The following is a 23,768-nucleotide window of genomic DNA, read 5'->3' on the forward strand; positions in this document are numbered from 1 at the left end:
AGATGAGAGTCTTTGCCCGGGGTGGGGGGATTTGAGAGGTGTTTTTACGTGTTCAGCAGATGTCAGCCAGTCTTTAAGAGTCACTTCCTTATTAGGTCTTCGCTGGAAGTCCAGCAGCTAAGACCCTGCTCCCAATGCAGGGGGCCTGGGTTTAATCCCTGGTTCAGCGAACTAGATCCTACATGCCACAGCTAAGATCGAAAATCCTGAATACCTCAGCTGAGTCCAAGCACAACCAAAGAAATAAATTTGTTGTTGCTGTTGAGTCGCTCAGCTTTGTGCAACTCTTTGCGACCCCGTGGACTGCAGCACGCCAAGCCGCCCTGTCCATCACCAGCTCCCGGAGTTTGCTCAAACTCGTGTCCGTTGAGTCGGTGATGCCGTCCAACCATCTCATGCTCTGTCGCCCCCTTCTCCTCCTGCCTTCAATCTTTCCCAGCATCAGGGGCTTTTCCAACGAGTTGGCTCTTTGCATCAGGTGGCCAGAGTATTGGAGCTTCAGCATCAGTCCTTCCAGTGAATATTCAGTACTGATTTCCTTTAGGGTGGAGTGGTTTGGGAGACATAAATAGTTGTTGTTTCAGCCTCCGTCATCTGGAGTACTTTATCATGACAACTCTGGCAATGTCTCCAAGCATGGTCTCCGTGCCCCCAGGAATTCGACCGTTTTGTGGCTTCTTAGCTTATTTGGCAATAAAGCGATGCTCGAAATAATGTTTTTCAGAGACTTGGTGCTGTTGCGGAGGAAAGACCCGACCTTGAAGACCTTCAAGGTAGCCAGTCCCTTCCTTCCAGCTGAAATGAGGACCAGAAGTTTTGACGCTGCCTGGAAATCTTAATGTTTCACCTGCAACCCCGGCTCATTTTCTTTGCATTTAGGCATCAACTGAGAAGCCATGGCTGGCTTCTGATTTTTCCATTCTGCCTGTACTTCATGAGATGCTACGATGAACTGATGCAAGTATTTTTCTTGGTGCAAAAAAAAATTTTTTTTTCTTTAAATATTTAATGCAGTTTCTAGTCTGGCTGAGGAAAGTGGAAAATTTTAGGCGGTGGTCCCAGCGTTTCAGACCATTTCCAAACTCTCGCTCTTGAATAAAAACGGTGTAGGGTCCCTATGTTATTTTCTTTTCTGTGATTGTTCCAGACTAGCTTTCCCTTTTCATCACATTCTCCGGGTCACGGATGGTGCTCAACTTTCTTTGCATGTCTGCCGCGTTTTGCTACCTTCAAAACGTGTTCTTAGTGTTTTCACGTGAAGTGACATTTTGAAAAAGCCCTGCTTGGAATTGGTGTGTCCGCGTTTGCACATGTGCCCCTGGGGAGGGTCTAGGCGTCTGGCAGCGCCTGGTTCTTCTCTCACCTGGGATGCGCTGGTGTTGGCTGGGACGCACGGACCTCAGCAGGACAGGAAAGCAGCCTTTTGCCAGTAGAACACACGCCCACGTCTTTCCAGTTCACTCGTGCGTAGGATTGAAGGTGGGCGGCTTAAGACGCCTTGCCCGAGCTCATCAAGTAGGAGACAGATGGACAGAGTCATCCAGAGCGTGTGAGAGCATTGCTACATTACTGCAAAAATAATTAAAAAAAAAAAAACCCACAAAAACGGGATACTCTCGACTCAGCACGCATGTGCTCAATTTGTGTTTCGTTGACATCTGTCTTCCATTATTTTCCTTCTAAGAACATCAATTGCAATAAACGTGCGTTACTTTATCGGGCGCTCAGACCTGAGCGCCACATCCACCGGAGATTCAGACGGTCCGATGGAAATTGCACTGACGTCTATTGGACATACACACGGTCCGATGGAAACTGCACTGGTAATTTAAACGCAGGCGGATGAGAGCTGCAAGAGTAAGAAAAGCACAGAGAGAAGTCTCTTTCCCCTGAAGTCTCTGGGGTGCTCCGCAGGGAACTGGTGTGCTCCACCGTCTTTGCCATATTGCAGACCTGTTCTCGTAAGGATGTCTGCACTTACTGCTTGTGGAAAGTTGGCCTCGTTACCTGATCTTGGTGTTTCTGTTCCCTTAGGCATCGGCGGGAGATGGTACAAGCCCGTCCCAGGATGTCGGTACAAGCCCCTCCCAGGATGGAGGTGACTTCACGGTGTACCCAGTCTCTTAGAGGTTAGTGACGTGTCTTTATATACTAGGAAGAGCCAGGGGCTGCTGTCTCTCTGTCGGTCTCGTCTGTCTCTCTCTCAGCATCTTAGATTCTGCCATCTTGTTCACCTAAGAAAGTGTGATTTGGTCAAAATTCACAGTAGAGAAAAGTCTTGCTGTTTCTGCAAGCTTTACTGAAGTATACAGTTGATGTATGTGTTCATTTCGGGTGTATAGCAACCTGACTTAGTTATACGTTTCAGCGAGTAAAGGACCTGCCTGGAATGCAGGAGACCCGGGAGACCCGGGTTCGATCCCTGGGTCGGGACGATCCCCCGGAGGAGGAAATGGCAACCCGCTCCAGTATTCTGGCCTGGAGAATCCCATGGACAAGACGCCCCTGGAGGGCTACAGTCCACAGGGTGGCAAAGAGTCAGACTCGAGTGAGAGACTGAAGAGGAACAGTCAGCCTAACACTTTGCTTACATCCCAGCTTTCTCAACTCCTACTAAACCCAGCACCCATTTATGTCAGAAACAAATCTTCCCCATTTTTGACTCGGCTCTTTGAACTGAAATGCGACGCATTTGTCCAGCGGATATTCTCCTGGAGGGTACAGAATGATTTCTTGTTTTCTTTTGGAAATGTGTGCTCGCCAGCTATGCTAAATCATGACTTCAGCCCATGACAGTGGGGAGCTCTTTACACACTCGGCGTGTTGAAACATCGTCCACTGAATGTGTTTCCACACATTCCAGTGTCAGGCAGAGGATGAACACAATACCCTGAAATGTAACAGTGCATTAAAAGGCATCAGCAAAGCCCTGTGCGTGCATGCGTGCTGATTCCCTTCAGTCGTGTCTGACTCTGAGACCCCATGGACTGTAGCCCACCAGGCTCCTCTGTCCATGGGATTCTCCAGGCAAGAATACTGGAGTGGGTTGCCATGCCCTCCTCCAGGGGATCTTCCTGACCCAGGGATCAAACCCAGATCTGCTGGATTAGCAGGCACACTGTTTATCGTCTGAGCCACCCGCAAAAGACCCCCAACAGCCACCAAAATCACCGATATATATTGGATGTTGGATGAAAACCTATTCTGCTTGCCATTTTGTTCAGAATCCTCGAGGGGATGTGGTTGGCCGAATAACTGAATAAACCCTCCCCCGCCTCCCGTCCCCAAATGTTCACGCGCGAATACTTGGAACTCGTGAATATGTTACCTTACGTGTCAAAAGGGGCATTGCAGATGTGACTCAATTAAGGGTGTCGAGAGGGGGAGCTGCCAGTGAGCTTACTCGGCGGGTCCCCCTATGTCCTGGCCAGGGTTCTTGTAGGAGGGTCGCAGGAGCGTCAAGTCCCAGAGGGAGGTGGTAGGACAGAAGTCACAGGGGGAGACATGGGGAGAGATTGAGGCTGAGATGCATCGAGAGACATAGATGGGAAGAATCTGTGCTCCTGCTTTTGAAGGTGGATGAAGGGGTCATGAGAGAATCCATGCATGCTGCTGCTAAGTCGCTTCAGTCGTGTCCGACTCTGTGCAATGCATGGGGGCCCCCTAAAAGCTGGGAAAGACGAGAGGACAAGACGATTTGAAAGGAGGAAAGATAACGGGAGGAAAGACTCCAGTGTCTCTCCTGGAGTCCATTTCACAGGCTCTTTCTTCAGGTAGTTTCAAACATTGTATGAAAGTGAAGGTGCTCAGTCGTGTCCGACTCTTTGTGACCCCACGGACTGTTTCTCCGTCCAAGGGGTTTTCCAGGCAAGAGTGCTGGAGTGGGTTGCCATTTCCCTTCTCCAGGGGATCTTCCCCACCCAGGGATCGAACCCAGGTCTCCCGCATTGCAGGCGGACACTGTACCCTCTGAGCCACCAGGGCAGCCCCCAAAGATTGTATACACATACGACATGAATCTGAGCAAACTCTGGGAGATAGTGGAGGACGGAGGAGCCTGGCGTGCTGCAGTCCATGGGGTCGCAAAGAGTTGGACACGACTGAGCGACTGAACAACAACCTCCATGTCAGCTTTATCCACTCACCTCCTGATGGACACCTAGGTTGCTTCCATGTCTTAACTATTGTAAACAGAGCTTCTGTGAAGATTGGGCTGTATGTGTCTTTTCGAATCATGGTTTTCTCTGAATATAGGCTTAGGAGCGGGATGCTTGGGTCGTAGGTCAAAGATGTGGCTCTCTTGATGCCAGGAGAGAGGAGCGAAGCTAACAACCTTGGGGCATTTTAACCTTGGATACCCTCACTGTTTGGTGAGTGTAATCTCAATGTAGATGCACCATAAAACTTATGTGTGCTACCAAAAAAAAGCATTTAAAAGCTTGATACATTTATCCCAGTTGTACATACCGAGAACAGGAACACTGTTTGCCTCCAACCTTCTAGAACTGAGATTTGTTGTTGTTCAGTCACTAAGTCGTGTCTGACTCTCTGCGACCCCATGGACTGCAGCACCCCAGGCTTCCCCATATATCACCAACTCCCGGAGCGTGCTGAAACTCGTGTCCATCGAGTCGGTGATGCCATCCAGCCATCTCATCGTCTGCCGTCCCCTTCTACTCCCGCCTTCGATCTCTCCCAGCATCAGGGTCTTTTCCAGTGAGTCAGCTCTTTGCATCAGGTGGTCAAAGTATTGGAGCTTCAGCTTCAGCCTCAGTCCTTCCAATGAGTGTTCAGGGTTGATTTCCTTTAGTGTGGGCTGTTAAGATCCCAAACAAGTTGGTTTGACAGCAGTATCAAGCCAGAAGAAATACCATTTAAGGAGCAGAACATGTCAGCCGTGATTGGTCCAAGTTGAGTTTCTGGTTCAAGTTACTAAGGGAATTTTTTTCTTTTACTTTGGAGGCAAACAAAGCCCACCTGTTTATAGATCTTTAGAGACATGAGGTTATCTTCCTTAATACATCTGAGGTTTCCAGAAACTAGAGTCTGCTTGACAATACATGTGGAGAAAGTGGATGCTGTTATCATCTATAAACAAAATCACACATGGTAATTTCAGACCAAGTGCCAATATCTGGATGCTTTCAACAAAACCCTCTTCTTTCAAAACAAACTGAACATCTTAAAAGCCAAGCGTGCTTTATCCTCAGATGATCTCAGAATATCCCTAATTCCCCATTTGACTGGCCCTCTTTCAGGTGGATTACTCATATAATGCCGGATTTGGGATTTATCTTTCCAAAATGTGTTTATTTTTTTCCCTTGCCTACCTAAACATGTTTGCATTTTCTCATTCCCTTCAAGTGATGAAATAGTGCATAGTCTTATCATTCATTCAAAGGAAATACTTGAAAAGACATTGCAAATCTGACAGTGTTTGGACTGATCCAAGGTTCTGATGCTAAAGCTGAAACTCCAGTACTTTGGCCACCTCATGCGAAGAGTTGACTCATTGGAAAAGACTCTGATGCTGGGAGGGATTGGGGGCAGGAGGAGAAGCGGACGACAGAGGATGAGATGGCTGGATGGCATCACTGACTCGATGGACGTGAGTCTGAGTGAACTCCCGGAGCTAGTGATGGACAGGGAGGCCTGGCGTGCTGTGATTCATGGGGTCGCAAAGAGTCGGACACGACTGAGCGACTGAACTGGACTGAAGGTTCTGAATGACTTAGCAGACAAGCCTGGCTCCCCTTACCCGGTCGCTGAGACTTTCCTGCATTCGGATACCCGCTCATGGTCCAAGCGTTCTGTGGTTAGTTTCTAAGGGCCAGAGTGAGGATTGACCAGCTGTGTGTAAAAATTTCCAGAATCGCTTGTCTCCAAGGCAACCCGTCGGATGTTGTGATGATTTCGATGGCCAGACATTCTGCTCTTGCGTTGGTCGATGGTTGGGCTTGCTGCAAACTCTGTCACCTTCTGAGAGTTTGTTGTAAATTCATTTCTGTCCCAAGGATCAGGTCAGATCAAGATGTAACATCCTGGTCACTAGAAAGTCCTTCCTGTGTCTTTCTGGACCCATTGGGTTTTTTGGAGAGGAGGGGGGTGTCAAAAACGCACTCCTTTTCCTTAAGATTTTATATTTTATTTTTGGCTGTGTTGTCTGTCTGTTGCTGCTCAAGGGCTTTCTCTAGTTGCAGCGTGCAGGGGCTCTTCTCTAGCTGGGGTGTGCAGGCTTCTGATTGCAGTGGCTTTTGTTGCAGAGCACACGGGCTTTGTTGCTCCACGGCACGTGGGGTCTTCCTGGACCAGGAATCGAAGCTGCGTCCATTGCGCTGGCAGGCAGATTCTTTACCACTGGGGCACCGCCAGGGCCAGCCCACAAACACACTCTTCAGGACCCGACTTGGAATTCTTGACTACGATGGCCACTTTTTTACACGAGGTGCCCCGGGCTCTGAACATCCCACGTCTGGTCCGTACCTCGGAACGCAGTACTCCTCCGGATTCTCAAGAGCGTACCGTGAGAAAGGGGCCTTCCTTTCACGACGCTGTCTTTCTACCAGCATGATATTCGCTCGATAACCTCCAGTTAGGGTTTGATTACATGCACCACTGAGTCAGGGGACGTGAGTTTGAGCAAATTCTGGGAGATAGTGAAGGACATGGGAGAAGCCTGGACTGCTGCAGTCCATGGGGTCGCAAAGAGATGGTCACGACTGAGCGACTGAACAGCAGATCAGATTTAAGGATGGTTAGACCTGCTTGGGTTGGTTTAATTTAACCTTTAATATAATTCTTTCAATTTGGGGGGAATTTTCAGCTGTTAACGGTGCAGATGTTCTCTTTTCTCCTTCTCGTCCATTCTGTCTCTTTTCTCTGGGGCAGTCCTTGGATTCTTGCTACCGTTTTATAACATAATCTTCTGGATATCTTTCAAAAGCCTCTTTGGAGGAGCACCATTTTCAGTTGTATTTCTGGCTCGCCAGTTCTCTAAGTAATGAGCGCTCTATAATTATCTCACATGTTGAATTATTTATCACAACTTCTATTAAAAAAAATTTTTTTTTGCCTACCCCAAGGCTCGCAGAATCTTAGTCCCCCAACCAGGGATTGAACGCAGGCCACCACAGTGAAAGTTCAGAGTCCTCACCACTGGATCGGCACGGAACTCCCCTACCAAGTGCTTTTAAAAAGAGTGATTAGGAGAAGAAGGTTCATCTGGACTGTTTTTCTAGATTCCACAAATGCATGTTAGTACACGATTTTCTTTCTCTTTCTGACTTACTTTACTCTGTATGACAGACTCTAGGTCCATCCACATCTCTACAAATTATTCAGTTGCATTCCTTTTCGGGGCTGAATAATACTCCATTGTATAAACGTACCACATCTTTTTCATCTGTTCCTTTGTCGATGGACACTTAGGGTGTTTCCGTGTCTTGACTGTCATAAATTGTGCTGCCTTGAACATTGGGGTGGGTGTGTCTTTGTGAATTATGGTTTTCTCAGGGTTTATATGCCCAGGAGTGGGGTTGCTGGGTCATATGGTAGATCTCCTCCAATTAAGGGCTGCCCTGATGGCTCAGCTGGTAAAGAATCTGCCTGCAATGCAGGAGACCTGTGTTCGATCCCTGGGTCTGGACGATCCCCTCGAGAAGGGATAGGCTACCTACTCCAGTAGTCTTGGGCTTCCCTTGTGGCTCAGCTGGTAAAGAATCCACGTGCAGTGTGGGAAACCTGTGTTCAATCCCTGGGTTGGTAAGATCCCCTAGAGAAGGGATAGGCTACCCACTCCAGTATTCTTGCCTGGAGAATTCCATGGGCTGTATAGTCCATGGGGTTGCAATAAGTCAGACACGCCTGAGCGACTTTCACTCTCACTTTCCAATTAAAAAAAGAAAAGAAAAAGACATAAAAGAATAAGCCAAAGATGAAGAGACCTCTCCCCGTAGCATCTTAATGCTGTGAGACCATCTTTGACAGAGGGTCAGTCTGGGAAGAATGGAACCAACTGCCCTCCACGAGGTGGCTTTTGCCAGCAGACCTGTTTGTGACAATGTTCTTTTAAATTTTCTTTTTTTTTTTTTTTTAAAGTCCAGCCCCATCCAACATCTGGTATTTATTGTAATGTTGTTGATGGAAGCGCAGGAGGAGAAAAGGGCAGAGCAGGGTGTCGGGGAGACGCTCCACCCGGCGAGGAGTGGGTGGCACGGTGGTGACGTGCAGGGCAGGAGACGTCTGTGGTCGAAGACGTGAGTCATGAAGTCGGGGGACGGGGAGCCCGGAAAGAAGGAGGACCCTGGGGTCTGGGAGGGACGACCAGCCGCTCGACGCTGGATGTAGAACTTAGGAAGATCTGCCGGCAGCTCGCAGTCTAAGACGGGCGTGGTGCAACTTGAGTGATGCTAGGATCCTAAAGATGCCAGCCTCGCTGAGAGTGGTCCCCCTTCTCATTGGCCTTGATAATGATTACAAGCGTTGCTGGCTTTTATCCTCCTCTGTGCTAACTAAGCTGTATGGCTTCTCCTCTTTTTTCTTTCCTTTCTTCTTTGTTTAGCTGCACAGAATTCCCAAAGTCCTGTCGCCCCGTAGGAATCAGATTGATGTCATTTCAGCCTTACTGTGTGCTTTTTATTAATGATGGAAAGTTTCCTTCGCCCGCACCAAAGGAGTTTTATGAGAGACCCAAGGCTGTACACGAAACTGTTATTAAAAAATGATAATAATAATGATATTGACCCGTCTCTTTGCGGGGGATTATCTGGAGCTATGAAAAGATGCATAAAAAGTTCATAAGATGAGATCTTACACTCTTTGTATCAGACGTTCCATCCTCTTCAATAGAACCGTCTTCTCTCAAGTCACGAGAGTGAAGCCTCCAGCACCTCGTCAGGGCATCTTGAATTCATATGGAGAGGCTGCGGATGCGTCCATCATTTTTAAAATATGCTCAACGGACAGATTCTGGAAGCTCCAGATGTGAGAAGTTTAAAAAAAGCGTGTTTCCCTTGGAATCCTGTCAGAATCTTTTAGGGTTTGTTCATCTTTCTTACTTTTGCTTGCCTGTATGTTAAGCTGTGTCCAACTCTTTGCGACCCCATGGACTATAGCCCGCCAGGCTTTTCTGTCCGGGGGATTTTCCAGGCAGGAATACTGGAGTGGGTGGCCATTTCCTCCTGCAGCTTCTTTTGTAGCAGTGTTGATTTGCTACTTTGAGAGAAGCTGGTTATCCTGAAGGTGTTGCCATCTTTCGATGGCTGTTAAAGATTTTCTTTTTTCACCTGGAGTGTTAACATTCGTTTGCATTTCTCTGTTTATTGTTGCTATGCTGTGTGTTCGTTTGCTCTGCGTGGGCTTTTCTCCCGTTTCGGTGATTGGGGGCGACTCTCCAGTTGGGGTGCGTGGGTTTCTCATTGAGGGGCTTTCTCTTCTTGTGGAACAAGAGCTCTGGGGTGCGTGGGCTTCAATAGTTATGGCACGCATGCTGAGTTACAGTTGGTAAAGAACCTGCCTGCCCATGCAGGAGGCGCAAGAGAGGGGGGCTCAATCCCTGGGTCAGGAAGATCCCCTGGAGGAGGAAATGGCAACCCACTCCAGTCTTCTTGCTCGGAGAATCCCCTTGGACAGAGGAGCCTGGTGGGCTACAGTCCACGGGGTTGCAAGGAGTTGGACACGACGGAGAGAGTAAACAGCAGCAATTGGTCTTCCTTTGTCCCCCGCCGGGACCTCTCACAGACGTCTGTAGACTCTGAAGGGCAAACTCCCGAGGTTCGTTTTCATTCTAACCCAGCTTTGTTTCCGTTCCAGCAGAGAAACAGACGGCCACGATCCAGCCACGTGCCCATCTTCGCTAAACCGTGATGGGACTGGTAATCATTAAAAAAGCGTAACCCTTCACAATTGTGACAGCTTGTTTCTCTCGTGGCCTGAGTCCGTGTCCGAAAACATCAGGTCCTCGTCTCTAGAATCTGGGGATGTGATGTTTGTTGGACAAGAAGTCCCTGCAGAGCTCAGCCCTGCCTGAAAATCCCAGCTATTCAAGGTTAGAATTTTATTTATTATTTTTTTGTTGGCTTTTATGTATTTATGATTTAATTTTTTATTGAGGTATGAGCAACATAGTGATTCGTAATTGTTGCAGATTATGCTCAGAGAAGGCGATGGCACCCTACTCCAGTACTCTTGCCTGGAAAATCCCATGGACAGAGGAGCCTGCTGGGCTGCAGTCCATGGGGTCGCTAACAGTCAGGCACGACTAAGCAACTTCACTTTCACTTTTCACTTCCATGCGTTGGAGAAGGAAATGGCTACCCACTCCAGCATTCTTGCCTGGAGAATCCCAGGGATGGGGGAGCCTGGTGGGCTGCCGTCCATGGGGTCGCACAGAGTCGGACACGACTGAAGTGACCTAGCAGCAGCAGCAGCATACTCCATTTAAGGTTTTGTAAAATATTGGCTCTATTTCCTGTGCTGGACAGTATATCCTTTAGCGTGTTATTCCAAGTACAATGTATCCTTCCAGCTCGTCTGTTTTATACACAGTGGTCTGTACCTTGTATCCCCGCCTTCTGTCTTGACCCTGCCCCTTCCCTCTCCCCTTTGGTAATATCTGTGGGTCTTTTTCTGTGTTGATATATTCGTTCATTTGTTTTATTTCCTTTTTAGATTCTGCGTGTAAATGGTAACATAGACTATTTGTCGTTCTCTTTCTGACTTCACAGAGTATGATCTTGTCTAGGTTGATCCACGTTACTGCAAATGGCATTCTTCCATCCTTTTTCATGGCTGCGTAATATTCCACTGCATATCTATGTACTACATCTTCCTTATCCATTCACTTGCTGGTGGACACTTAGGTTTTCACTTCCTCATTTTCACTGTCGTACCCAGTGCTGCCGTGAACACTGAGGAGCATGTTATTGTTTCGAATCAGTGTCTCCTTTTTGTCCGGATGCACAGCAGGTTTGGGAAGCGAGAATGGAGGTGAGCATGAACAGGGAGAGGCCTTTCCAAACATGCTCTGAGAACAGAGGCGTGACGTCACCCAAACCTTCTGGTCCTTGATTCCTGCCTTCTGACCCTCCAGGAAGTCCTTGTCCGTCCAGATGCCCCGCCCTGCCCAAGCTGTTGCCTGGGAACCCGGAGGCTCTGAAAATGCTGAGGGATCGAAGGCGAGTCAGCAGCAGAAACGGGAAACACTCGACCTTTAGATTCAGGTCAGCGCTCCTCCGAGTCGGTGGAGAGCACAGCGTTCCACGTCCATCTGGTGTGTCTGCCGAGCAGACCGGGCACGGAAGCACACACAGCCTCTGCCAAAAGACGTCGATGACGGGTGAGGTCAGCCTTGAGAATGATTTTCCAAACGCATTGGAGCTCCAGATCATCCTTTCAGTGCGGAAAGCTGAGAATTCCATTATTAACAGCCTGGAGACGTTTTCTTCTAGGAGCAAATGGGAAGACGCAATAGGAGGTGGTGTGGAGTCCCCTCACTCAGAGGGATGAGGGGTCAGAGGTATCATTCCTATTTATGGTGGTGGTGGGGGAGGGAGGGGACATCATCACTTCTTCCAAAGTGAGTGTGCCAGCAAACTGAGAATTTCCAAAGCATCAGCTTTCTAAGTTTTGATATGCAAGACGCCCCTGGTGGCTCAGGGGTAAAGAATCCACCTGTCGACGCAGGAGATGTGGGTTTGATCCCTGGGTCAGGAAGATTCCCCTGGAGGAGGGCATGGCAACCCGCTCCAGTATGCTTGCCTGGAGAATCCCATGGACAGAGGAGCCTGGCGGGGCTTCAGTCCCTGGGGTCACAGATAGTTGGACATGACTGAGCAGCCTTCACTTACTTACAGGAGTTGTGGGAAACTGATGGTTCTTTTTCCCCAGCCCCTCCCTCTTGTATCTGGAATGACTACCAACGGCTGCCTTCACCTAGGAGGTGATGTTGTCATTGTTGAGATGCTGGGAGGAGAACCCATCTTGTCTCATGAGCAGGAGATGACGCCTGCTTAGACCAAGAGGGGATGTGAGCTCTGGTGTATGTGGCTGCTTCTCCCTTTGTCTAGGTCGGTCTGTCTGTCTTCTCTATCTGTCTGTCTGTCTACCTACCTATTGTATCCATCTGTCTATCATATGTCTTATCTACCGTCTATCTTATCTACCTAACTACCCGCCTACCAGTATCTGTCATCTTGTCTAGCATCTGTCTATCCATCTGTCTCTCTATTTGTCTGTCTGCTGCTGCTAAGTCGCTTCAGTCGTGTCCGACTCTGTGCGTCTGTCTACCTATTAATACCTACCTACCTGTGTATCCGGCTTCCCGTGTGGCTCAGCTGTTAAAGAATCTGCCTGGGTTTCTTTACCGATGCGGGAGACCTGGGTTCGATACCCTGGGCTTGGAACATCCCCTGGGGAAGGGAGAGGCTACCCACTCCGGTCTTCTGGCCTGGAGAACTCGATGGACTGTATAGTCTGTGGGGTCACAAAGATCGGACACAACTGAGCAGCTTTTACTTTGCTTCACCCGTGTATCATACCTGTCTATCATTCTAACTGTTATTTATCTAATCTGTCTATCTGTCTGGCTCTGTTTGTCTATCTACCTGCCTATCGTATCTGTATATCATCTCACCTACCATGTATCTTATCTGTCTGTCTGTCTGTCTGTCTAATCTCTGTCTCTGTGTATCTCCCTTTGTGTACATGTGTGCTTAGTCGCTCAGTCGCGTCCGACTCTCTGCGACCCCATGTACTGCAGCCCACCAGGCTCCTCTGTCCATGGGGATTCTCCAGGCCAGAATACTGCAGTGGGTTGCCATGCCCTCCTCCAGTGGGGGGGATCTTCCCAACTCCAGGGATGGAACTCAGGTCGCCCGCATGGCAGGCAGATTGTTTACCAGCTGAGCCACCAGAGAGGCCTAAGAATACTGCAGTGGATGGCCTGTCCCTTCTCCAGGGGATCTTCCCAAACCAGGAATTGAACCGTGGTCTCCTGCATTGCAGGCGGGTTCTTTACCCGCTGAGCTTCCAGGCCAAGCCCATCTACCTATCATCTATCTTATCAGGTGATAAGATACCTATCTGTCAGGTAGACAGGTAGATAGATACCTATCTGTCATCTACTATCTACCTACTCTATCATCTAATATCTACATATCTCGTCTCTGGGACCTGAGACGCCCACGATCCCTAGAGAGGACCCTTGCTCTCCACGTTTGTCTCCTTCCTGACGCCACGGCCGCTTCCACGATCCCGCCTGCATCCTCTCAGCTCCCTTCTTGGAGATGTTTCCCCCATCAATCACCTCCTTAATGCTCCTCCTAAATCACCCGCAACGCCGTCCCTCTGGAAGGCGCCTTGGGCTTCAGGGCGGCCGTCGGGGTTTAAGTTCTTACGAAATGGATATTTACCGTAATCCATTTAGCAATTAGGATTATCTCCGTTTGTGGGAGCTTGGCAGGGAGAGGACGCAGCGGCCTGGACACTTTGCGGGAGAAAGAGGGATGGCCCGAGGTTTCTAAAAGGAGGTGAGTCAGACCCATGAAAGCTGTGCAGAGCACGGCTGTGTGATGCTACTCACAGGGAAGAAGTCCCTGGTTTCGGAAGATCCCCTGGAGGAGGGCTTGACAACCCGCTCCAGTGTTCTTGCCTGGAGAATCCCACGGACAGAGGAACCCAGGTGGGCTACAGTCCACAGTGTCGCAAAGAGTCAAACACAACTGAGCGACTAACACTACTAATACAGCAAAAGGGATTTATTTACAGACACGCCTGTTCATGGCAACAGCTGGGGTCTGTCGGGTAGCGTGACCGCTGCAGACGAGATGTCCCCAAAGGTGGAAAAATATCAGGAGATGACGTGTGTGGAGTCTTCCATACGAGACTTCTGCAGAAAAAGGTGTCATTCCAATGCCATAGACAAGGAGCAGCCACTTGTTTCTTAAGGTTTCTGCTTGAATTCCTTGGAAGGAAAGCTATGAGAAACCTAGACAGCGTATTAAAAAGCTGGGATGTCACCTTGCAGACAAAGGTCTCTATAGTCAAGCTGTAGTCTTTCCAGTAGTCATGTACAAACGTGAGAGTTGGACCGTAAAGAAAGCTGAGCACCGAAGAATAGATGCTTTTTTAAAAAATTAATTCATTTTTAAAAGAACTTATTTATTTTTTGTTTTTTTAATTTTTTTGAATTTATTTACTTTAATTGGAGCCTACTTACTTTATAATGTTGTAGTGTTTTTGCCATACATGGATATGAATCAGCCATCTGTGGTGTTGGAGAAGACTGTTGAGAGTCCCTTGGACTGCAAGGAGATCCAACCAGTCCATCCTAAAGGAAATCAGTCCTGAATATTCATTGGAAGGACTGACGCTGAAGATGAAACTCCAATACTTTGGCCATCTGATGGCAAGACCCAACTGATTGGAAAAGACCCTGATGCTGGGGAAGATTGAGGGCAGGAGGAAAAGGGGACCACAGAGGATGAGATGGTTGGATGGCATCACGGACTCGATGGACATGAGTTTGAGCAAGCTCCGGGAGTTGCTGAAGGACAGGGAGGTCTGGTGTGCTGCAGTCCATGGGGCTGCAGAGACTCGGACACAACTTGGCAACTTTGCAGTACCTATCATCTGTCTAGCTGTCTTTTTATCTATCTATCTATCTATCCATCCATCATATCTATCTATCCGTCCATCATATCTATCTATCCAACCATCTGTCTGCAGAGAGAGACGGAATCTGTTGTGAGTAGTCGGCGCCATGATTATGGAGGCCCAGACATCCTGCCACGAGCCACCTGCAGGCAGGAGCCCCCTTCCCACTTGCCTGCCTGGACAAGAGAGGACTGAAAGCTACTGCTCCGTGTCCCAGGCTGCTTGGACAGAACCCAGCACAGCACAGCACCCAGAACCCATGTGGTTCCGTGGCAGACACACTTCCCGTGACCTCCATGAAGGGACTCGGACTATTTCAGCGCCGGTTAGCCCTCTGCAGCATGTGAGGGGGCCGTGTCTAGACAGCCTGTTTTCCCCACATCCGAGCCAAGCCCGCTGCACACGTGCGCCAGTTCTCTGGCAGCCCCGTCTTGCGCAAACATCCTTAATACCTGTGGTCTGTGAACTGGGAGTTTAATATCAGTGACTTTTTAAGGAGACGTCGAAACCTCAGACGCTGAGTGGGATGATCAGTCTATGACATCAGGTCTAAGACTGTCAGGAGATCAGAGCATCCACGGAACTGAAATCTGTTTTTCTTTTTTTTTTTAAGGTTCTATTATTTTTCCCTCTCTCTGAGATGGTTTTGCATTCATTACAAGTCAAGCTGTTTCACAGATGCCCATTGGACGGAGAAAGGAAGCTGCCTCTTCTCACCAGCCAAGGGTCTCCGAGGATAATCGAAGCTCCCAGGGGCGTTGGAGAAGACGCTTGAGAGTCCCTTGGACTGCAAGGAGATCCAACCAGTCCATCCTAAAGGAGATCAGTCCTGAATATTCACTGGAAGAACTGATGCTGAAGCTCTAATGCTTTGGACACCTGATGCGAAGAGCTGACTCACTGGAAAAGAGCCTGATGCTGGGAAAGATTGAAGGCAGGAGGAGGGGACGACAGAGGATGAGATGGTTGGATGGCCCCAGCGACTCGATGGACATGAGTTTGAGTAAACTGTGAGAGTTGGTGATGGACAGGGAGGCCTGGCGTGCTGCAGTCTGTGGGGTCACAAAGAGTCAGACACAAGTGAGTGACTGACCAACAACATCTTCAAGAGAAAAGGCACATGGATACCCACAGAAAATTCTGTACACCAGTCTAATGTTCTTCACAGTCAGAGCACAAATCCATTTATCCCAGACATGATACTCTCTAGAAGTTCTAAAAACCCCAGAAATGAAAGAGCTAAATCCTGTAAAATTGCCCCAAATTCCTAAATATGTTTATGGACGCCTGCTCCTACACCAGGATAGCTATAGAACTCTACAATATATTTATATGCACATACCCTGGTGACGCAGACGGTAAAGAATCCGCGTGCAATACAGGAGACCCCGGTGCGATCCCTGGGTCGGGAAGATGCCCTGGAGGAGGGCATGGCAACGCACTCCAGTATCCTTGCCTGGAGAATCCCATGGACAGAGGAGCCTGGCGGGCTACAGTCCACGGGGTCGCAAAGAGTGGGACACGAGTTAGAGACTAAACACCACCAACAATGTGATATTCTCCTGTTTTCTTACATTTATTTTACATCTTCTAGGTGAGCAAAAGACAAGAAGAATCAGGCTTCCCAAAAGAGGAGTCACGTAGGTGAGTAACCCGTTAAAAAGTGAACCAATTGTGTTTGTAAATGAGAAACTCACTTTGGGACGCAGCTTGCTATCTTTGGAGGTGCAGGAAAAGAAAGCGTGAGTCGCTCAGTCATGTTCGACTCTCTGCGACCCCGTGGACTGTAGCCCACCAGGCTCCTCAATCCATGGGATTCTCCAGGCCAGAATACTGGAGTGGGTTGTCATTTCCTCCTCCAGGGAATCTTCGAAACCCAGAGACTAAACCTGTGTCTCCTGCGTTGCAGGCACATTCTTTACCAGCTGAGCCATCAGGGAAACCCGAGAGACGGAACCACTTAAGAAGTCAGGGGCCGTCTTGGTGAGAGTGATGCGAACTGCCTTGACAAAGACGCCGCAGAATTTTGTCAACTTATCGCAGCCGCAGCTGACTCCTCGTTTCAATTACTCATCCGTTCCAGGTGTTCCTGCTTGGGGAGATTTCTTCCAAGTGGTGAGTGACAGGCCCAGCATCCTTGCCGGCCTGGTCCTCTGCCTTCTTCAACACCTGCCTCCCGAGGTCCTCGTGTGTGCACTGGTCTCTTCTTTGCTCTTGCTGTTTCTGTGTCTGTTGCTTGAATGCCATCCAGCTGAAAAACCTAAAATGCATGCACACTTGCTAGCCATGGGAGATTTCCATGGTGTTCATCCTTCCCCTGGCCGGAACGTCTCCACACGAGACACGTCAAATGCTAAGAGCAGCTGGGACGTGTCCTCAAGCTGAGACGAGCATCTGAGTCTGCTATCGCTGAGTATGGTATCAGTGACCAGCTGCTGTGAAAATGAAAGTGTCAGTTGCTCATTGGTGTCTGACTCTTTGCGATCTCATGGACTGTAGCCCATCAGGCTCCTCTGTCCAGGGGGATTCTCCAGGCAAGAATATACAGGAGTTTGTAGCTACTGCCTTCTCCAGGGGGATCTTCCCAACCCAGGGATCAAACGCAGGTCATCTGCATTGCAGGTGCATTCTTTACCCTCCGAGCCACCAGGGAGGCCCTCTGCCCATGGGTAAAAACCCTCTGTTAATGGCTGTGCGAACACTGAGAGCACACTTCCCTTGCCGCCAGGATTATACATTGGTACAGTCGCTTTGGAAGTCTGTTGGGCGCCCTCTTGAAAAGCCAAAGGTGACCCAGAAGTCGCACTCGTGGGTAGAAACTCTGGAGAATCCCTTGCCTGTTTGTGCATGTGTTAGCCCGTTCTCAGGAGTCGTGTCTCTGATATTGAAACCTGCAATCAACCTGCGTGTTTGTGGGCAGGAGAGCGGGATATACAGAGTGTGAAATGATCGCACAATGGGATGTTGTACAAAAGTGAAGCGAGTTGGCTCAGCATACACGCCGCGCCCTCGTGGATTTTATTTTATTTTGCTTTTATAATTCCTGTTTCTTTGTTTTTGGTTGCAGTGGGTCTTTGCTGCTGTTTGGGGGACTTTGGTTGTGGCGAGCGGGAGCGGCTCTCGGTTGCCGTGTGTGGGTTTTGCATTGCGGCGGTTGCTCTGCTGGTGGGGCACCGGCTCTGGGTGCCTGGGCTCAGTCGCTGTGACGCATAAGCTAGGTTGCTGCATGGCATGTAGGATTTTCCCAAACCGGGGGTCAAACCCTGCGGTGGGAGCCCTAGAGGTCCCTCCCTGGCATCTGGTGTCACATCCCCCTTTGCCCCAGTCCCCAGGTCAACGGCAGTGTGTCCCTCATCGCCACTGTGGGAGCAGGCCGTCGACTGAGTGGACCAGGCTCACGCGCCCTGGGGAGGGCAGTCTGCTTTGCTCAGTGTCCTGGTTCACATGTTCAGCTCATCCCACAGGGCCTAACTGTAGAGCACAGAAAACTACATTCAATAGCCTGTAATAACCTGTGAGTGGAAAAGAATCTGAAAAAGCGTGTATGTGTAACTGAAGCACTCTGCTCACGCTAGAAGCTAACCCAACGATGTGAATCTACCATGTAAGTGCAGTGAAAATGCAAGTGTCGGTCGCTCAGTCGTGTCCGACGCTCAGTCGTGTCCGACGCTTTGCGACCCCGTGGACTGTAGCCCCGCCGGGCTCCTCTGTCCGTGGAATTCTCCAGGCAAGAATGCCTGGAGGAGGGAGTGTCATTCCCTCCTCCAGGGATCCCTCATCCTGATCCAGGGAGAGAACCCAGCTCTCCTGCATTGCAGGCAGATTCTGCACCCTCTGAGCCACAATGGATGCCAACATTATAAATAAATGACACTTCAATGTGAAAAATTTTTTTAAATGTGAATCTCATTCAGAAACACTCTATACCAGACACACGTAGAATCATGTTTTACCAAATATCTGGGCACTTTGTGGGCCCATCAAGACACAGAAAAGTAACCTTCATAATGTGTGTGTGTGTGTGTGTGTGCATCTTATAATGTGCTAAGCACCGAGCCAAATAAAAGATTTAATTTTCACTGCAAATCTGTGTGCTCTAATAATATTCTACAGTCTTCCTGAAACATCATTGGCGACATCCAAATACGGATTAAGTGAAGGATCTGAAAAAGACAAGAGAATGCAGCTAGTTGGCTAGACAGTACAGAATGCAGACACCCTTGATGCCACAGCAAAATTCCTAAAGGGCCCCAGGAAGTTTCCCTGCATTCTTCTGCATTCACTGCTGAGGAAGCAACACCTTTTCCCGTCTCCCCATTACGGTCATGGCATTTGGAGGAACTGGTCGTTGGCAGCCCTCCAGGCTGTGAGGTTCGTAAAAATCTGTGTTCATTTTAGGAGCGTACATTGGCTGAGACCGCTCACCCTGGCCAGGCACCACAGTAACCATGTGTGTGAGTTAATTTATGACAGGAGGTCCTCCTAGGAAGGAGCTCAGAACTGACAAGCCATACCCCTGTCGGGAGAGTTCGGGAAAGGTCAGAAGGAGACACCACGTGTCTTAGCCTTTCCCAGAATCCTTCTCTCTGGCACCCTTCTTGGCTGACCGATGCATGTACCACCTAGAAGCACCCTGAGTCAGAATGACTGGGCAGACAAAATCCAGAAAGTAATGCCATCACCATAAAACCTGGGACTGCAAGCCACGAGGCACAGCCGTTCCTCTGGGTTTCTTACCCCACGACTCTCCATCCGGGCACCCCTTCCCAATCAAGTCTCCTGCTTGGGCAGCTCGTGTGTCTCCTCGGACAATTCTTTTCCAAGCGTCAGGCGAGATCCCACTCTCGGACCCTGGAAGGGGGGGGTCCCCCTTCCTGTAACATTCCCAGTTCAGGTAAAGAATGCAGAGGCTTATTTCATTCCTTTGTTACGGCTGAGTAATATTCCACTGTATAGCCGTACCACGGTTTTTTTTTTTTAATCCATTCACATATCGATGGACACTCAGGTTGCTTCTCAGCTGTCAAAGAGAATGAAATAGCGTCATTTGCAGCAACCTGGATGGATCTAGAGATGATCGTTGCTAAGTGAAGTGAGTCAGACTGAGAAAGACAAAGAGCATTGTGATATCACTTATATGTGGAATTAAAAAATTAATAATAATACAAAACAACTTAGAAAACAGAAGCAGACTCACAGATACAGAAAATAAACATATGGCTACCAAATGAGAAAAGGAAGGGAATAAATTAGGAGTTTCGAATTAGCAGATACACATACTATATATATATCAGTGAAATAAACAACCAGACCTACAGCATAGCACAGGAACCATAATCAATGCCACGTAATCCCCTATGATGGAAAATAATATGAGAGTGAACATGCATATATATGTATAACTGAATCCCTTTGCTGTACTCCCAAAGCTAACACAACACGCTACATCAAACTATTGTTCAATTAAGCAATAAAATAAGAAAAAAAAATTCAAACTCAGCAGATTGAAACTCAAGCTAAATTTTAAAACGACACAGGTTATCGCCTCAGGCAAAAGAGAATTCCTCGCTTCTTTACCAGAACTGAAACCGCTGGCTTCAGAATTCAGTGCCCCGAGCTCAGTGTGTGTGAAGGAGTGTCGTCTCCTTCGGTTTGGTCAAGCAGCTGTTTTAACCAGCCTATGCATCTCAGATGCGCTACACAGTACCCCAAAGTTCTTTTAACTGCGAAAGATGGATAGTTTGTAATTGTATGTAAAGCCCAGATTTAAAAAGTCCAGGTAACACATTTTTACAGAGGCTGCCAGAAATAGTCATCGCAGTCTATTCAGAGGAGAGTCAGAGCGCCTAGAATCTTTAAGCAGGATGTGCATGCTCAGTTGCTTTGGTTGTGTCCAATTCTTTGCGAACCTGTGGACTGTATAACCCCTCCCGGCTCCTCTGTCCATGGGATTCTCCAGACAAGAATACTGGAGTGGGTTGCCATGCCTTCTTCCAGGGGATCTTCCCGACCCAGGGATCGAACCCACGTCAGCCTGTGTCTCTAGCATTGCAGGGGGGTTCTTTACCCACTGAGCCATCTGTGAAGCCCCAAACACTGTATCAGTTCTGTTCAGTCACTAAGTCGTGTCTGACTCTTTGCGACCCCATGGAAGCCCTGCAGCTTGCCAGGCTTCCCTGTCCATCACCATCTCCCAGAGTTTGCTCAAACTCCTGTCCATCGAGTCACTGATGCCATCCAACCGTCTCATTCTCTGTCGTCCCCTTCTCCTCCCACCTTCAGTTTTTCCCAGCATCAGGGTCTTTTCCAAGGACTCAGTTCTCTGCATCAGGTGGCCAAAGGACTGGAGTTTCAGCTTCAGCTTCAGTCCTTCCCATGAATGTTCAGGACTGATTTCTTTTAGGATCGACTGCACCCACAAGTATCGCAGCAGGTTCTAATATATGTCTTAGCATATATGTATGACACACGAGCTTCCATGACTTATATTTCCAACCACAGCGGACTTTATGCCCTGCAGAGTCACCCAGGATCTTATCAGCGAGAATTCCACAGCAAGCAACAGTGACTGCCTCTTTGTATGGAAACTCTGAGGATGCACATGGCTGACTGATAAGCACCTAATTAGAGCTAATGAACTGTTATCCTTGTAAGAATCCTGTAACAAGATAGGTCAGTCCATGAGTCATCACAGATGCCTCTTCTCTCATATTAGGCAACCAGCATTTTACATCTGTTTGTGTCATTTAGCAGTCTCAAAACTTGGCAGGGAACATTCAAGACCGGAGTTAAATCTTACAAAACTTGATGCACACCATTTGCGATTTTCTTGAATATGAGGCTTGAGGCTAACTAGGTGGATTCGCTCAGCCTACAAAAGTTTGGTAACCAATCTTATTTCTGATTTCCTAAAGGTAATCAACCCAGAATATTTATCAGAAGGGCTGATGCTGAAGCGCCAAGACTTTGACCACCTGATGCAAAGAGCAGACTCATTAGAAAGCCTCTGATGCTGGGAAAGATTGAAGGTGGGAGGGGAAGGGGACGACAGAGGATGAGATGGCTGGATGGCATCACCGACTCGATGGACATGAGTTTGGGGAAACGCCAGGAGCTGGTGATGGACAGGGAGGCCTAGCGTGCTGCAGTCCATGGGGTCGCAAAGAGTCGGACACGCCTGAGCCACTGAACAACAGAACCTGTGGGAAAATGCTAGTAGGTCTGTCTAGTCAAACCTTTGGTTTTTCCAGGAGTCATGTATGGATGTGAGAGTTGGACTGTAAAGAAGGCTGAGCACTGAAGAATGGGTGCTTTTGAACTGTGGTGTTGGAGAAGACTCTTGAGAGTCCCTTGGACTGCAAGGAGATCCAACCAGTCCATCCTAAAGGAGACCAGTCCTGGGTATTCATTGGAAGGACTGATGCTGAAGTTGAAACTCCAGTACTTCGGCCAGCTCATGCGAAGAGTTGACTCATTGGAAAAGATGCTGAACTGGGAGGGATTGGGGGCAGGAGGAGAGGGGACGACAGAGGATGAGGTGGTTGGATGGCATCACCGACTCAGTGGACATGGGTTTGAGCAAACTCCGGGAGTTGGTGATGGACAGGGAGGCGAGTTGCACACGACTTGGCAACTGAACGACAACATAAGCTCAGACAATTCACAACCTTTCAGACACGCTTCATTTTGCCGCTGCCCAGGAGAAGCGGCGTCACAAGAAGTGTGAGAAGCACCCACGCGTCACAGGTGGCCCAGAGCTTTCATCGGTGGAACAAGGCCAGAGTGGCTTTTTCTGAATGAGCCCCTTCCTCTTCCTCAGGGCCTCATATGCCAATGTCCATGGTGATGAGAAAAGTCCAAAGGAAATCTCCGTGGCCCTGCAGCAGCTGTTGTGTCAACTGTACGATCACAGAAACTCCAAAGCATGTAAACCAGAGAGCTGACCTTCTCAAGCGCGCTGCCAGACGTCAGAGATCAATCATCGCTCTTTGGAGCCCACACGCCATCCTCAGCAAATGAAACTTTCTCTTCCACGTCTTCCGCTGACAAGTTAATTCTGGGGGGTAGCAATTAAAGATGCGTTCCTCCCGTAATCCTTCCTGGGAGGACAGTTGAAGAATGCTTTCCCGACCGAGAGTGGAAGAGACCGTGTCTTGCTTTCAGTTTAAATGGAGGGGAGGGCTGTTGGAACGGGGCATTCTTTGTGAAGTGGCCACGATGGATCTCAGGGTTTACATTCATCGATCTTCTACAGGAAGAGATCACATTGGTGGTGGTGGTTTTTAATTTTTATTTTTTATTGATTTATAATGTTTCCAATGTACAGGAAAGTGATTAAGTGATTACGTAACTGAATATATGTAATATAAGTTAGTATATGTTAATATGTTAATATATGCAACAGGGAAGCTGAATATATATATTCAGTTTATATTCACTGAAAGGACTGATGTTGAAGCTGAAACTCCAGTCCTTTGGCCACCTGATGTGAAAAGCTGACTCATTTGAAAAGACCCTGATGCTGGGAAAGATTGAGGGCAGGAGGAGAAGGGGATGACAGAGGATGAGATGGTTGGATGGCATCACTGACTCAATGGACATGAGTTTGGGTGGACTCCGGGAGTTGGTGATGGACAGGGAGGCCTGGCGTGCTGCAGTCCATGGGGTCGCAAAGAGTTGGACACGACTGAGCAACTGAACTGAACTGAACTGAATATATATATATAAGGATTTATATGTAGCTGAATATATATAAATAAGAATATGTAGCTTGATGTCAAATAATATATTAAGTAACTAAATATATATAAAAACGTGCTGAATATATATAAAATAATATGTAGCTGGATCTGTATATATAAGAATATATGTTACTGAATATATATAAAAGAACATATATGTAGCTGAATATGTATATAAAAGGATATATATGTAACTGAAGCACTTAGCTCTGTACTTGAAACATTGTAAATCAACTCTACTATTGTTTATAAAATAAACAAGAAGGACCTAACAGATAATTGAACTGCATCCAATATCTTGTAACTACCTATAATGAAAAAGAACCTGAGAAGTGTACATATATTCAGTTATGTATATAACATATACACACTATA

At 48.1% G+C, this 23,768-nt stretch overlaps 1 long non-coding RNA gene across 2 annotated transcripts; it reads left to right on the top strand.

Annotated features, from left to right (window-relative positions):
• The first annotated feature begins 4,870 nt into the window (after positions 1–4,870).
• On the top strand, positions 4,871–23,466 carry LOC107132092 (uncharacterized). Of its 2 annotated transcripts, XR_001495652.3 has the most exons (4): positions 4,871–10,045; positions 11,090–11,515; positions 16,247–16,296; positions 16,562–23,466. It is a non-coding gene; the product is annotated as an uncharacterized lncRNA (long non-coding RNA). The 2 variants fall into 2 exon arrangements; XR_009493637.1 differs by having other exon boundaries at positions 4,871–11,515.
• Positions 23,467–23,768: the final 302 nt, after the last annotated feature.

Source organism: Bos taurus, chromosome X (genome assembly GCF_002263795.3).
Source record: "Bos taurus isolate L1 Dominette 01449 registration number 42190680 breed Hereford chromosome X, ARS-UCD2.0, whole genome shotgun sequence".
Lineage (NCBI taxonomy): Eukaryota > Metazoa > Chordata > Mammalia > Artiodactyla > Bovidae > Bos > Bos taurus.